Source organism: Camellia sinensis, chromosome 9 (assembly GCF_055761805.1).
Source record: "Camellia sinensis isolate YWXY chromosome 9, ASM5576180v1, whole genome shotgun sequence".
Taxonomy (NCBI): domain Eukaryota; kingdom Viridiplantae; phylum Streptophyta; class Magnoliopsida; order Ericales; family Theaceae; genus Camellia; species Camellia sinensis.
In genome coordinates, this window is record NC_138969.1 from 153,729,227 (window position 1) to 153,745,028 (window position 15,802).

Consider the following 15,802-nt stretch of genomic DNA (forward strand, 5'->3'; position numbering starts at 1 on the left):
TCCAATTTGTTGGGCTAAAGTAGGCAATAGACCGTTATTGGGAGCAGAACTTGTGTAAAAAACAACTAAGAAGGTGAAATTGATTCAACAACGTTTGCAAACAGCCCAAAGTCACCAAAAGAGTTATGGCGATGTCCGAAGACGAGATAGAGAATATGAAGTCGGGGATTACAAATTTATTAAAGTAACTCCTATGAAAGGGCAAACACGATTTGGCGTGAAAGAAAAGTTGCCTCCGAGATACATTGGCCCATATAAGATTCTAAAGAAAATCAAGTCAGTAACATATCGAGTGGCCTTACCTCCGGTTATGGAAAATATGCACAATATTTTTCATGTCTCAATGTTTCAGGATTATTTGAGAGATCCGTTACATGTAATTGAGCCGACTCATGTGCTTCTGAAAGATGATTATACGTACGAGAAACGAATGATCCAAATTGTGAACCGCCGAATCAACAGACTAAAAAACAAAGAAATTTCGTTGGCAAAGGTTGATTGGAAAAATCATGGAAGAATTTATGCAACATGGAAGACCGAAGAGGATATGATAAAGGGATACCCTGACTTGTTCCATTTGGATCTGATATTCTTCCAAAACGAAGGTAATTCGAGTTTGGATGACCAAACTCTTTAAGGGAGGAAGACTGTAACAACCCCAACTTGTGATTAGCTAATGATCTTTGATTAAGAAGGCCTAATAAGTTATTAAGATGAAATTCTACGTTAATTACATGTATTATATGTTATTTACATTTATATCTGTCTATCGTAGAAATATCTATTTGTGTTTCTATTTTGTTCTGCGAATTGAGGGCCTTATTGGCATACGATCACAAAATTAACTTGGTTTATGTGTCATTTGGAATTTTTAGAACATTATGATAGGTTCAATTAAAAATTTGATACGGAAACAAATAATTAGCATTAAATAATACAAATTAGTTAACTTAAGCCTAGCTTAATTAAGCTCACTAAACTAACCTATATAAGGCTTCTTGACTACAACACTCTCATTTTGTCATCTTAGAGAGCAAAATGTGGGAGGGAGAGAGAGAGAGAGAGAGAGAGAGAGTTAAGTATAGGAGCTTGAGTTCAAGAGAAAGGAAGATTGAATTGAGAAGAAATTTGGAGCATTTGACTTGTGAGCTTAACTAACTTAGCATCTAAGCATAATTAATCATTTAAGGTAAGAATTCAACCTTTTAGCCTTGTAATTGAGTCACTTAGCACATGAATTCAAAGAATTAAGTTAAGCAATGCAAGAATTGAGTTGATAGAATAGAAATGAAGATCATATTATGTATGTATGCATTTTAATCCCATTTTGAGTTTGAATTCTAACTAACTCTCACATGCATGAGGCTTTTGTAGAAGGACTTGAAGGATTTTTCATGTTTTTACACTTTTCACTTAATGAATTTATGTTTTGAGAAGAAGAGATTTCAATTCTATACATGCATGTTATGTTTCAAAGTTTTGAGTTTTGTTTTGTACAATTGGCAAAGCTTTTAGGCTTGATTTTGCGAAATGGCTTGTAATTCTTCACATACTATGAGTTTCTCAATGTTTTACCAAGTTGTGGCCAAAATGAAGTGTTTTGAAGCTTTGGAATTGAGCTTTGAACTTGAATCAACAATCTGGAAATTCCAGAATTTGCACCCTCCGCTCGAGCGGTGAAGTCTGCGCTCAAGTGGAGAATGCGAGCTCCCAGTACTTTTGCAGAGTTTGGGTGTTGGCTCAAGCAGCAAAATCTGCGCTTGAGCGACCACCCTTGTTTTTGACCTTCCGCTCAAACGACAGAAGTTGCGCTCGAGCTTAACATGAGAGCTCCTAAAAGTTTTACAGACTTTTGCAGACCGCTCGAGCGACAGAAATTGCGCTCGAGCGGAGACCCTTTTTACTCAGTCTTGCACTCGAGTGATCGTGCGAGTGTTTGTCGAGTGAAAAAATCATGCAACCAGTACTTTTGCAGACTTTACAGGCCGCTCAAGCGACAGAAATTGTGCTCAAGCGGACTGCCCTGTTTTTGAAAATCTGGCTAAGTGTTTCAAAGCACATTTTGGCATCCTCATTGCAACTTAGGCATTCTTAAGCCCTAATTAAGACATAATAATGAGGATAAGGATTAGAAACACACCAAGATAGAAAAGAAATGAGTTATGTGTTTTCCGGGCATGTGTTCAATGCACATTTGTTATGTGTTTGTGTAAGCCACACGCCATGAGCTATTCGATCTATCTACTCTATCCATTTTGCTATTAGAGCCATCTGTGAGTAACAACTCTATAAAGCTATGTTTGATTATAAGTATTTTCAAAATGTTAAGATATGATCTGTTTTATAAAATGCTATTTTATAAATAGTGAATGAGTGTCCAATTTTCTAAAATGTATCTGTGGTATCCATGGTTCACAAGACCCTCACCTGGGGAAAACAATACCGTGGCATATATTTATAAGGCCCTTGCCCAGGGTAAACAATACCGTGGCTTATAATCATATGGCCTTTACCCGAGGGAAACAATACCGTGGTTTATACATGACCCTTGCTTGGAGGAAACAATACCGTGGCTACTTGTGCACAAGATATGGACCTTTAGGGTCATCAGAACCGACTATGCATATGGGTCCCAAGACCAAGATGGTATGATAGCTAATGGATGTACCACATATAATTGTTTATGACTTTTGGGTAAATATATGAATCTGAATCTATTTCAGATATGAACTATGATTCTTGAAATTGTTTGGACATCATTAATTAATCCTTTACTCTGTTGTTATTCACTGGGCTCTAGCTCACCCTATTATTATGTACGTATGTAGGTGACCAACCGCTTGACCAAGCTTAGAGTTGATGGCCTAGAGTTCCTTTTTATCAGCCAGCTACAGTGCCTCCGGAGGAGGTTCCCTTTTTGCAGTGGTCAAGCTTTTGTGAATCATGTTAAAGGTTTTTTTATATTTCTTTGTTAAGTTTGAACAAGTCTCTTGTTAGTCTGTATGTATGAATGGTGACGTGGACATGACATCTTAATTATGGAAATTAAGTTTAAAATTTTCTATCCCATATATGTTTACATAGCTTTATGGATGTATATGTTTGTATTTGCTTCCGCTCGCCCCTGCATATTCTTTAATTTGTTCAAAGGCTTTTGGTAATCTTAGGATTATTGGCCGGTTACGGCACTATACCTATAGGGGCGGGTTTGGGTCGTGACACACTCTCTCTAGATTCAGAGTTGTACAAACTCAACGCACAAGTATAATGACAACTCATTTGCCGTCCTCCGATAGGGCGCGGCGAACCATCGATTTTTTAGCTCCAATCACATCTTAGTCGCTGGATTTGCAGTTCCTCTGCTCCAATCGTGTCTCAGTTACCAGATTCGTAATTTCTCAATTCTAATCACGTCTCACTGATTTCACAAACCACTCTTTCTCTAGATTTACTTTTTCTCTATAGGTCTCGTCTGCAACCCTTTCGACAAACCACCGATATCGTCACCAGGCACCTCCAAACGACTGTAGAGTCCACCGTTTCATTTCTTCTGCTTTCTCTTTTTCTCTCTGTCTCTCTCATGTCCCTCATTCTCCAAACTCTCTATTTCTCCTCTTCATCACCTTTCTCACTTCACCTTCGTAAGTACAAGCACCAATACATACATTTATATCTCTGTATATACAAATACATATCTATATTGATTAGTTTTTATCTTGAGTGAAGACTCAAGAATTGGAGGATGAAGAATTCAAAGGATGTAGCGATTTCAAAGCAATCTCAAACAGGCATACAAACAAAGCTGAGGTATACAAGAACAAAGTATTCAATAATTACTTCAAATCCTTATTCTTCCATGGTGGCAATAAGGGTCTTTACACTTCCAAGCTCATTGTCCTCTAACATTTCCAAAGAAGATAACCTCAACTTGAGAAGGAAACAAATCTGTTCAAATCATCATCTATTTGTCACTTTCTCTCTTCTTCTTCTCTCCTCTGGTTGAGTTTGGTTTTGGTTTTTGATATTCTTATACAGATTCTTAGATATGTTCACCGTGAAAATACATGCAAAAAAAAAAAAAAAAAAAAATTATTGTTGTTATGAACGGATCTGTTCAAAAAATATCTATTGCATTTTATGTTTTTTATTTGTTCAAATTTTGAACAGATTCTTATATATGTTCTATGTTTTGTGTTTATTTATTTATTTTTCATCTATTTTTATATTCTTAGATATGTTTTTTATCTGTTCAAAACTTTATTTTGTGTTTTTTATCTGCTTTGTATCAAAAAAATTAAGCAGATAGGGTATGGTTTGGCTTGGTATTGCAACATATAGAGTTAAATTGCTATCTATTTCAATAGATAGAATTTCACTTGGCCTGGTATTTCAATCGATTAAAAAAAAAATTGAATAGATATAATTTTGACAGATAGAATTCAAGGAAAAAAATTAAACAAATAATAAAATTTGGACATATTTTTGAAAAGTTAAGGAAAAAAATTGAATAGATATTAAAAAAATTTGAATAGATAGATATAAATTTGAACTGATAGTAAAAAATTTTGAATAGATAGAAAATAATTTGAACATATATACATATATATATATATATATATATTTGAACAGATAGTCAAAAAAAATTGAATAGATAGAAAATAATTTTAACAAACAGATATAAATTTGAACAAATAGTTAAAAAAGTCAACAAATAAAAAAAGTCAAATAAATTAAGGGGTAAAATTAGAAATAAAATGTCATTCAAAACAAACAAAAGAACTCTTAGCGAACTATTTCACAAAGGGTGGATTTCTCACCAATAACAAATATCCATTTGACTTAATGTCTTATACGTTCCTTAGGTTGGACTTTTCAACAATTTTAAATTCTCTAATTTTAAGAGGGTGTTGAGGATGATCTAAATAAGTATATTTTTTATATATTTTTTTTATAAAAAGATGTGTAAAAAAAGTAAGGAGATGATGTGACCCAAAAACGATAAAAAGATTTTTTTTTTTAAAAATGTGCTAATATAGGAGATGCCAAATAATGCCTAAACCTAAACATGAGATAATTTGAGGGTTCGTGAGGTTCATTATATATTCTATTTTGATGATTCAAATATTCATTTAGTTGGACTTTTCATATATATTATTGATTAAAAAAATTAAGTCAATTTGGCAACATTTTATTTTATTGCATTTGTCTCTAAAAAAATAAACGATAAATACATTTTTGAAAATTAATCGTTCATTTTTTTGACAAAAACACAATAAAATGAAAAGCCTACAATTATTGGATCAACATATTATTTTCCATGGATGATATATACAGAGTATAACAACCCCGACCTATGATTAACTACTAAACCACGATTAAAGATGCCTAATAAGTAATTAAGATGAAATTATGAATTAATCGCATGTGTGTTGCATTATTTGTATTTATATCTGTCTATTGTAAGAATATTTATTCAAATTTCTATTTTGTTCTGTGAATTGAAGGCCTTATTGACATCCAAACACGAAATTGACTTGATTTATGTGTTATTTAGGATTTTTAGAATTTTATAGTATGTTTAATTGAAATTCAATTCGGAACGAATTAATTAAAATAAAATAGATGGAATTAGCTAAGCTAACCAAGTTTAATTAAACTTAATTAATTCAAGCCTATATAAGGCACAAGTGAACCCTTAGTTACATTTTACACTCTCATATCTTCATTCTTGATGACATAAATGTGAGGAGAGAGAGAGGAGGAGAGAACTGAAATCAAACAAGGAAATTGCTAGAATTTGGAAGGAATTAGCTTGGAATTTAGGGATTTGGTTTGGAATCTTAGTGAGTTCATCATTTGGAGCTTGATTGAGAAGTTGAGGTAAGGATTCAACACTTAGATTGTATAATCTTGGTATTTAGAACATGAATTCTAGAGAACTAAGTTGTGTAATGCAAGAACCAAGCTTAGATAAATGGTTCTAGGAGTGTATTATGCATGCATGCATAATTCTCATGACTTTGAGGTTGAATTCAAAGAATTTGCTCTTGTATGTCCTCATTTTGGCCCTGTTCTAAGAATTCAACATGTTTTTGAGTTAAACCCCTCATTTGATCATGTTTTGAAAGCTTTGAACTTGCATCTTTACATGTATGATATGTAATGATATGTTTTCACAATTTCAAGTTTGAGTTTTGAACAATTGACAAAACTTTTAGGCTTAATTTTGCAAAATAATTCACCATGTTTTATCAGTTTACAAGTGTTTCCTCAAGTTCTTGGCCCAAAAGACCATAATTTGTAGCTTTGAATTTGAGTTTTGAACTTGGAAGAGTAATCTGGAAATTCCAGATTCTGTTTCTCCGCTCGAGTGACAGAACCTGCGCTCAAGCGACCACTCTGTGTTTCGCACCTCTGCTCAAGCGACCAAAAGTTGGCATGAGCGTAAAATGCATGCTCCCAGAAGTTTACAATTTTTGTAGACCATTCGAGCGATAAGAGTAGCGCTTGAACGAAGACCTCAGTCTCATGCTCGAGCGATCATCAAGCGTGCGTCGAGCGAAAAAATAAAGCAACCAGTACTTTTGCAGAGTTTACAGACCGCTCGAGGGACCACTCACATTTTTTAGCATCCGTTCAAGCGAAGGAAGTTGCACTTGAGCGAAGGCCCTGTTTTCAGCAAATTTTGTTAAGTATTTCAAAGTGCATTTTGGCATCCATATTGCATCCTAGGCATTCCTAGATCATGGTTAAGACATAATAATGAGGACAAGAAATAGAAATGCACCAAGATAAGAAAGAACTAAGTTAATGATTACGGGTGTGTAATTCAATACGTATTCATTCTTTGTCTGTGTAGGTCATGCGCCACAAGTTATCTGATTTGTCTACTTTGGAGCCATCTGTGAGTAATAACTTTGTAAAGCAATGTTTACGTTTAAGTAATTTCTTATATGATATAATATGACAAGAAATGCTCTGTTTTCTAACATGTTATGTTCTGAATCAATGAATGATTGTCCATATATTGAAAAGTATTCGTGGCATCTTTAGCACAAGGCCCTAGCCTGGGGATAACAATACTGTGGTTAATGAGCATAAGGCCCTAGCCCGAGGGTAACAATACTGTGGTTAATGAGCACAAGACCCTTGCTTGGGGGTAATAATACCGTGGTCTCATGGCCTTTGCCTGGGGGTAATAATACCGTGGTCTCATGGCCCTCGCCCGAGGGTAACAATACAATGGCCCAAGTATGTTACAACCGGAGCTTCCTTTATGGAACTGGTCAAGTATGACCTTTAATGCTCTATACATGATCTATTAGTAGCGCTAATGGGTGTACCACGTATGATCCTCTGTGAAACTGAACAAGTACATGTTTCTGAACTCTGAATAAGAATATAAATCTGTTTCTGCTTCTGAATCTGATATGTGACATCATTTATTTACCCCTTTAATCTGTTATTATTCACTGGGTTTTCGCTCACTATTTATATTATGTATGCAGGTGAGCAGGCGCGTAACCAAGCCTAAGCTGCTTCCTGGAGAGTTTGGGTCAGCCAACTATTGTGCCTCCCGAGGAGGCTCCCATTTGAAAAGTCAAGTTTTGTGAACCATGCCCAAAATGTTTTGTTATTTTGTTTTTGTTTATCTGTACGTTGGGCTAAGTCCTTTATGATACTACCTGTATAGTAATACAAGACTTAAGGAAGTTTGACGTCACTTATGTATGTATATGTTTCAGTTTTGAAATTTCTGTTCCATGTATGTTTGCTCAGCTCTATGGACTATATACATTTCTATATTTGCTTCCGCAGCCCCTTATTACGTAATAATCTGTTTAGAGGTCTTTGGTAATCCAAGGATTACTAGCCGGTTACGACGCTAAACTTATAGGGGTGGGTTTGGGTCGTGACACGAAGGGACTTATAAAATGAGCAGTTCGAATTATCAAAACTGATCTTGTAGACCCCTAAAGTTCTCAAGTTCAAACACAATTTCATCTTACTTAAAATTATCAAAAAAAATTCAAAACCCTATTTTTCATTATACTCACCCCTTCTCCACGTTCTTCATTAGTTGACCATAATTGCTACCAACCCTCCTACCTCGTCGACAGTTGCTATCACCCATTAACTCCCTTCAACCCTTCCACTACCCACCACTTTCTCATTATCCTTCTAATTTTTCTTATTCTTCTTGAAAACCTTGGATTTGATGGAGGTAATGATGGTTGGAGAAGAGGTTAGAAATGAAGTCATAATGGGAAAATGGGTTTACGATAGGAGAAGAGGTTTCACGATAAATAAGAGGGGCATAGTTTATTGATGGAAAATAGGAGCTATGGAGGTAAGTTACAATGGAGATAAGGTCTTTGGGAAATGAGTCATAGTGGGGTGGCTCACGAGTGGGGAATGGGTGCTATGCAGAGAGGTCACAATAGGGGAAGAGTTCATTGGTAAAGAAGAGAGGTTATAGTAAGGAAACATGATCACTATTGAGGAACAACTTGTCGGAGGTGGAGAAGATAGAAATAGTGGTGGTTGGGGGTAAATGTAAGGTTATGTTTAAGATTTGAAAAGTTTTGAGTGTATACAAAAGGATATATTTGATATTACGGTAGGTATAATGAGAGAAAAGTCAAAATTTTAGATTTTTCTAAAGGGTGTAAGGAATTTTTTTTGGTGGTGTAAATGGAATCACTAGACTTTTATTTCCATGCACATTTCATCAATATTTTTATTACAATTTTGTCATAAAATAAAGTTACCATAATACTCTTGTTTTCTCTATCCCAAATCCAAATTCTCAAATCATTTGTTACCGCCATCTTCCATCGTCGTTAACACCATTTTCCTCCACCACCTTATCTCTTGCTCTCCACCTTTATCATTACCTTTCTTTAGCTCATTCTCCTCCTATTGTAGCTTTATCTGTCTCTCGCTCATCGTCCTTGTCCAACTCTCTTTCCCTCACTGAACCCCCATTGTATCATAAACCCCTACCTCTACAATTTTCCCTTTTGTCGCGAAGTCCCACTTTTGCAAACCCGATCACCACTACGAACTATATAGCTATGAAACTTAATTTGGTTCAATGGTTGATATCCTAACAAATCCAATTAGTTCAATAGTTGATATTTGAACATCGATGATTAGTTCTAAATGGTAAGAAAGAGAGTGGTTAAAGTTTGTGATGGGTTGTATGTACGATATAGGGTTTCAAGATGTGACGAGAGGGAAGGAGACTAAAGAAAAGGCGACAAGGGGTTAGGGTGTAGCGACTAGAGCTAAGGATAGGCAAGGAGAGTGGCTAAAACCAACCACTGACCGAAGTTGGTAGTTGTAGATGGTATGGATAGGAAAGCTTGTTGTTAATATGCTAAAATGCTTGATATTGTTACAAAATAGCATGAAGCTCAATTTTCAGCTTTTCAATAACTAGCTAAATCTTTTGTTACATTTTGGCATTACTAAATTTTGTAGTAAAGTAGACACAAGATTTAACTATATTTAAAATTTGATAAATACTTTTGTTTCTACATCTCTTGAAATCAAACTCACTTATAACATTTTTATTTGATTTTTTTTTTATAAAAAAATAAAAGAAATATTAATTGAACCATATTTAAAATAACACTATTAAAACATAACATTTTGATAATAAATAATTATTAAAATATAATGTTAAGTAACCATTTGAGATGTTCCAACAAATACAAATACAAATACAAATACAAGTACGTGTATTTTGTGACTATGCAGCCTATATAATGAATCTTCTATATTAATAAATTTCACTTTATCCCCCTATGGTTTAGGCCATCTGCGGATTACCCCTGACTTTCGAATATCACCACATAACCTCCTGTGGTTGATGGAGTAAAGTGCACCGTTAACACCGTTAATGACAGACATAAAAAGACCAATTTACCTTTGTATATATAACCCTTACAGTAAAGTAAAAATCATTCTGCTTGATCATCAAACAAAATCATCAATCTAGAGAGAGAAATAAAGTAAGAGAGAGCAAGATCCAGAAAAAAGAAGGAAAGAATGGAGAAAAGAGGGAAAATCATCTCATATGTATATATGTATATGTACCATCTCATATGTATATATATATAAAGAGAACAAAATCATCAAACAAAAGTCCTCCTCTCATATGTATATATGTATATATATAATCTTCTTTGGTTTCAATGAAGATCCAGAAAAAAGAAGAAAGAAATGGAGCAAGTTAACAAACTTTCTAGTGGAATCCAGTGTATATAATTTGTGGTCATATATATGTATATATGTATATATATAATCTTATATATATATAATCTTCTTTGATTTCATATTATGTATATATATAATATGTATAATATATATATTATTATATGTATATATATAATCTTCAACTTCCCATTTTCTTCAATTGAAGATGAAATCCAATAAAGAAGATGAAGAGGATGAGGAAGTGATGGAACCCAGTAAAAGCTCTTTCTATTTTTTGGTGTTCAAGAATTATGATTATGATTTAGGTTTTGAAATAAAACTGAATTGCTCATTTGGGGTTTTGAGTTTTGGTCTAAATTTTATGATTTCTTTATTTGATGAATATAAAGATAAAAGCATCACAAGAGAGGATGATGAAGATAAAGAAAATCAAAATCAAAACCATTAACAGTGATAGGTGATGATTTTGAAATCAAACTAAAAATCATTCTGCTTTTATTTTTTGATTTTGAAATCCAGATTTGATGATGAAGATGAAGAAAACAATATGAGGGTATTCTTCGAAAATTGATGATGAAGATAAGGGCATTTTGGTCTTTTCATTGTGAGGGAACATCATTAGTTCATGCCCACTTGTATCATGCTCGCGTGCATTGCACAACAGATTAGAATACACAGAAAAGCTAACGGTACACATTACTTCATCAACCACAGGGAGTTATGTGGTGATATTCAAAAGTCAGAGAGTAATCCACATATGGCCTAAACTATAGAGGGATAAACTGAAGTTTGCCCTAATTTTTTTCTAAAGTGATCTAGAGCAATATTTTGTATGATTAAAATTTAATATTCACGTATTACTCACTACCCTCCTATAAATGGATACCCAGGTAAAAGAATATGGAACCTCTATAGTAATTTTTTCCCAATTCATCCTAGAATGATGCTAGGGATCACACACACACAACCGAAAAAAATATATATATATATACACAATATTGTATTGTATTGTGTATAAATTTGATAAATTTTTTAAGGTCTTTAGTATTTTTGATGCATTGTTTTGTGTAAAATTTTTGATATTTTTCTTTTAGGTCTCTAGTACTTTTGATATATTGTATAATAAAATTTAATGTTAAAGATTTTAAAATAATTTATTATACCTAAATATTAAATTTTTTGTCATACAAACAAACTCTAGAATCACTTTTAGTGAATAATAATTGCTCATATAACTAGTTGTAAATTCTTCTATGGTTTGATTTTCTAAAATTATTTTTAATTTTTTTAAAAAAATACAAATTAATTTGACAAAAATAAATATAAAAAATATTATTTAATTTTTAAAAAATTATTTATTATATCTTCTCAAAAGATAAAATTATATAAAAATAATTTTCATTTTTTATTTTTTTGTCAATTTAATTTTCAACTTTTAAATGTTTTCAAGAAAATTACAAAAAAAAAAAAGTCCCACGTTTGACCCATGATAACAAAATAAATTCTAACTTTTAAATTTTGTTAATTTAAATCTTAAATTTTTGATTTGTTTTTAATCTGTAAAATTGATGAAAAAATAGGTATTTTAATCATTACACTCAATGAAACAAGGTATTTTAGACATTTTATGTATATTTTCATAGAGTTTAATGACTAAAATATTTTTTCGTGTCGATTTTACTCACCAAAAATAGGCTAATTGTTTAGATTGAAAACAAATCAAAAAATTAGATTTTAAATTGGCAATTTATTTTGTTATAAAATTCAAATTGTTAATTTTTTTTTTTTTTTTTGTAATTGTCTCATTTTTTTATTTTTTTTTTGAAAACGTAGAAACCGAGACCCTAAACTATTAATAAGTGCCGTTTTGGGAACCTTGAAAAAACGCAGCGTTCTCAGCCAAAAAGCTTAACGCTGGAGTGTTGAAAAAAGCTAAAACACCATTTGGGAAGAACTGGAAACACAACTCGACCATTTACCAAACTACCCTCATCTCATAAATTGGGGCCTAGGGCAAAACTCATCCACATTTGCCTCCCTCAGCTGGTTGATTCTACGAAATCCTCCTTCAAGCGGCGCCGTGTAACTCCCTCCAACAATCGAAGACCTTGCTGTCCCCCGCCGAAGCTGCCGCCGGATTCGTCATCCACGTCCTCGCCTTCGCCGGATCTGCACCATCAGGTATGCCGAAAACCGTCTTCCATTTACTATCTTCTCGCTAGTGACAGACCCAAAACCATGGATGAACAAGTTCTTCATGATAGTAGGACGACCTGCACTTGTGATTTCGGGTGACATTCATAATGGTTGGTCCATATTCGTCATTTTGCAGTTCTGATTTCGGATGTGAAAAAAAGGGTTTTTGTATATTCGATCTGAAACACATTATTCTTCTGTAATACACATTATTCTTATGCTATATCCTTACTGCTACCTACTTCAACTATCCAATGGAAAATTCTTGATTTGATTCATCTAACATTTCAGGGCTTCAGCAGTAACACAAGATTATAACTTCTTTGTTGTTTGTATTTTTTATCAGCACATCGTAGTTGTATCTTTTGAATTCTAATAGTATTGAAATTTCAGTTCTTACTGTCTATTATTCAGAAAAAGCATTTTGAACAACAAACCTGAATGAAAGTTGCCGGGTCAGAGGAAATATTTAGAAAGCCCTTAATGCAATCAACTATCTGGAAAGAAGAAAATAGACATAAGTTTCATGTGAAACATCAAGGGAATCATGGTAAATTTGAAACAGAGTATCAGTAAGAAACATCAATATCATTTCACTTGCCTTACATATAGTAAGCACAGTACAAACAGAATTTTAATAAGAAAATTTCAAATGAAAAAAAATATCTCATCATCGTCCTTGTCATTTGAAAACAATACACCACCCAATACCAATAAATATACCAATTTTCCTTGCTTTAATCCCATTTTTAAAATCAAGTTTTTTATTAAATTTCCTTTGAGAGAAGAAACATTACTTCGATAGGTAACTAGTTTACCAAACATTTGTATTTCTGGACATCCTGAACCAATTGATTAAATAATCATAAAATGGCAACTTAGATGCTTTATTTTCAAATTCCCTTACACTCTAAGCATCTATTTTTTGAATTGGTAACATAGGATCCTACTATATGACCCGTCTTCAATTTTCAGTCCTAGTAACCTAGTTATGACAATATACATTTAGGGACTAAATTGGGTGTACTTTTCAGTTAGGGCAATATACCACATTAAGATTTCTAAAATGTACTTCAAATGCTATTTTATATGAAGTTTCAATATCCACTGCCACCAGGTTATATAAAATAATAAAAGAACTAAGGAATAAAAACCAGCAATCTTAAGAAAAGATCAATGGTCAGTCAACCACACCATCACAGAAGGACCACCTGCAACTATCAAAACCTGTATGTTTCCTTGGCAAAATATTCATGTTGGATTAGATGGCATGGTAGTCATAACAGATGTAAAATACAGCTTTGGGTGTTTAGAATAAAGCGCTCAAGTCTTAAGAGCAGTCAAAATTTGGGTGTCTACACCGCTGTGATAGGAACTTTATGTGAACTCTCTCTCTCTCTCTCTCTCTCTCTCTCTCTCTCTGTGTGTGTGTATTTGCTTGGCATAAAATCATTACATTTTTCCACGTATTTGTTTGGTTGCGTTGAATGTAAGGGGTTATTTTTGGAATTTTATACTTGGCTATATTAACTGCTAACTACTAACTGCTAATTAGTTTAGTAGCATTCTCTCAATATATTTAGGGACCATTAAATTGGAACAGTTGAGCAAGTAGATTTTTGGAGCAATTTTTGTTCCTATTCATAACCATAGCAAATAAGTCACCTAAAGCATAATGTAAGCACATTGTCAGTAAAAACAAATCAAAGGGAGTGAAAATATAGAGTGCAAATCTAGACAACAAACTGGCTAGAGTCCCGACACACCACTAAAGTGGCATGTTCAAGTATTAACCTAAATTCAAAATGAACTTGTTTCAGTTACTGTCTTTCATTCCGCACAGTAGATTATATTAGTTCAATTTATAACATGAACAAAAAAAACAAATGAGTATACAAATGGCGTCCTCCACGTCAAGTGCCACTTCATCATGGCCACTGAGGATGTGTGATTGTGGGTTTGGACACTGCGTTGTAAAGATATCAAGATCCGCCAAAAACCCTGGTCGTGCGTTCTACATTTGCCCTAGAACTACGGTGCGTTTGTGTTGCCACTCTCTTATGCACTTAGTCATGTCGTCGTTCATTTGTGGTTGTGTCGTATAATATGCATGCTAACTTTCTACTACAATTTTGTCCAGCAGAGATGTGCGTCGTGGCTTGGTTGGTGTGACGAGTTTCACAGAACCAGTTTGCGTACTGACCAGCCACATAATGATGTCGATCAGGGGTTACGAGCGGACGTTGCGTGCATAGATCAGAGCCTACGTATGCTTAGGACCGTCGTCGGTTTTTTGTGCGTCGTTGTTTTGGTGTTGTTGTTTCGCATGTCATGTATTGTCAAGGATGTTCACATGGTTGTTACTTTTTGTATGATATATGTACTTTGTTGTCAGTTAGATGTTTTAGTCCTGTTACATAAGATCTCCTCAACGTGTACTACAAACGGACTTTGTCTTTCGAAAAGTGTTGTACTGTTTGTTGTTATTACTGCAGTAATTGTGTTTACACTTTTATTTCACTTTTGGCCATGCAAACAATATGTACTGTACTTCATTTCTTTCTGATATTGCATTGTAAATGTTACAAGAAGGACAACGCTACTCATGGCAACAAACCGATCATCACCCTGTACCCCTTCAAAGTATCGAGGTAACGCTGTCACAGCAACCTAACCCCAGCCAGTCCACAAATGCCAATTCGATAGCGACAACACGAAACTGTTTCTTCAACTCATCATTTCTGAAATGGAAGGTGGTAATCGACAACCGTGTGGATTGTCCATGACAGGGTATAAGAACGTAGCAAACAAATTTCTAGAGAAAACCGGCCTCCTGCATTCAGCCAAACAAATGAAAAACAAGTTTGACAACTTAAAGAAAGATTGGGTCGCCTGGAAGAAGTTAGAGAATGCCAGCCATGGCTTGACAGGGCTTGGGTACGACCATGAGACGGGCTTGTTCATTGCACCTGACCATTGGTGGGCGAAAATGTAAGTGGTATGTTTTCACAAAACTTTTATGTTCCCCTGTACTGTTGTACTAGTATCGCTGATTTTAGTTGTCATATTTGTTTTAAAAATAATTTTCAACAAATTAAAGCACTTGTTGAACATACTACTTTAACATAGGCAGCGGGCAACCCACAACGTGCGATGTGTACACTTGTTATATTCAACAGTTACATTTATTGTTTTGTAATTACATTTCAAGCTGTACTGACATATGTGCTTTCTCCTTCACAGATGAACAACCGATGTGCTAAATTCAGGAGTAAGCCTCTAGAGCACGTGGATCTCATGGAGCAGGTGTACTCTGGCACAACAGCGACTGGGAAACATGTATGGACTCCAACAGAAGTGCAAGATGATGCTGCTGCTGCGA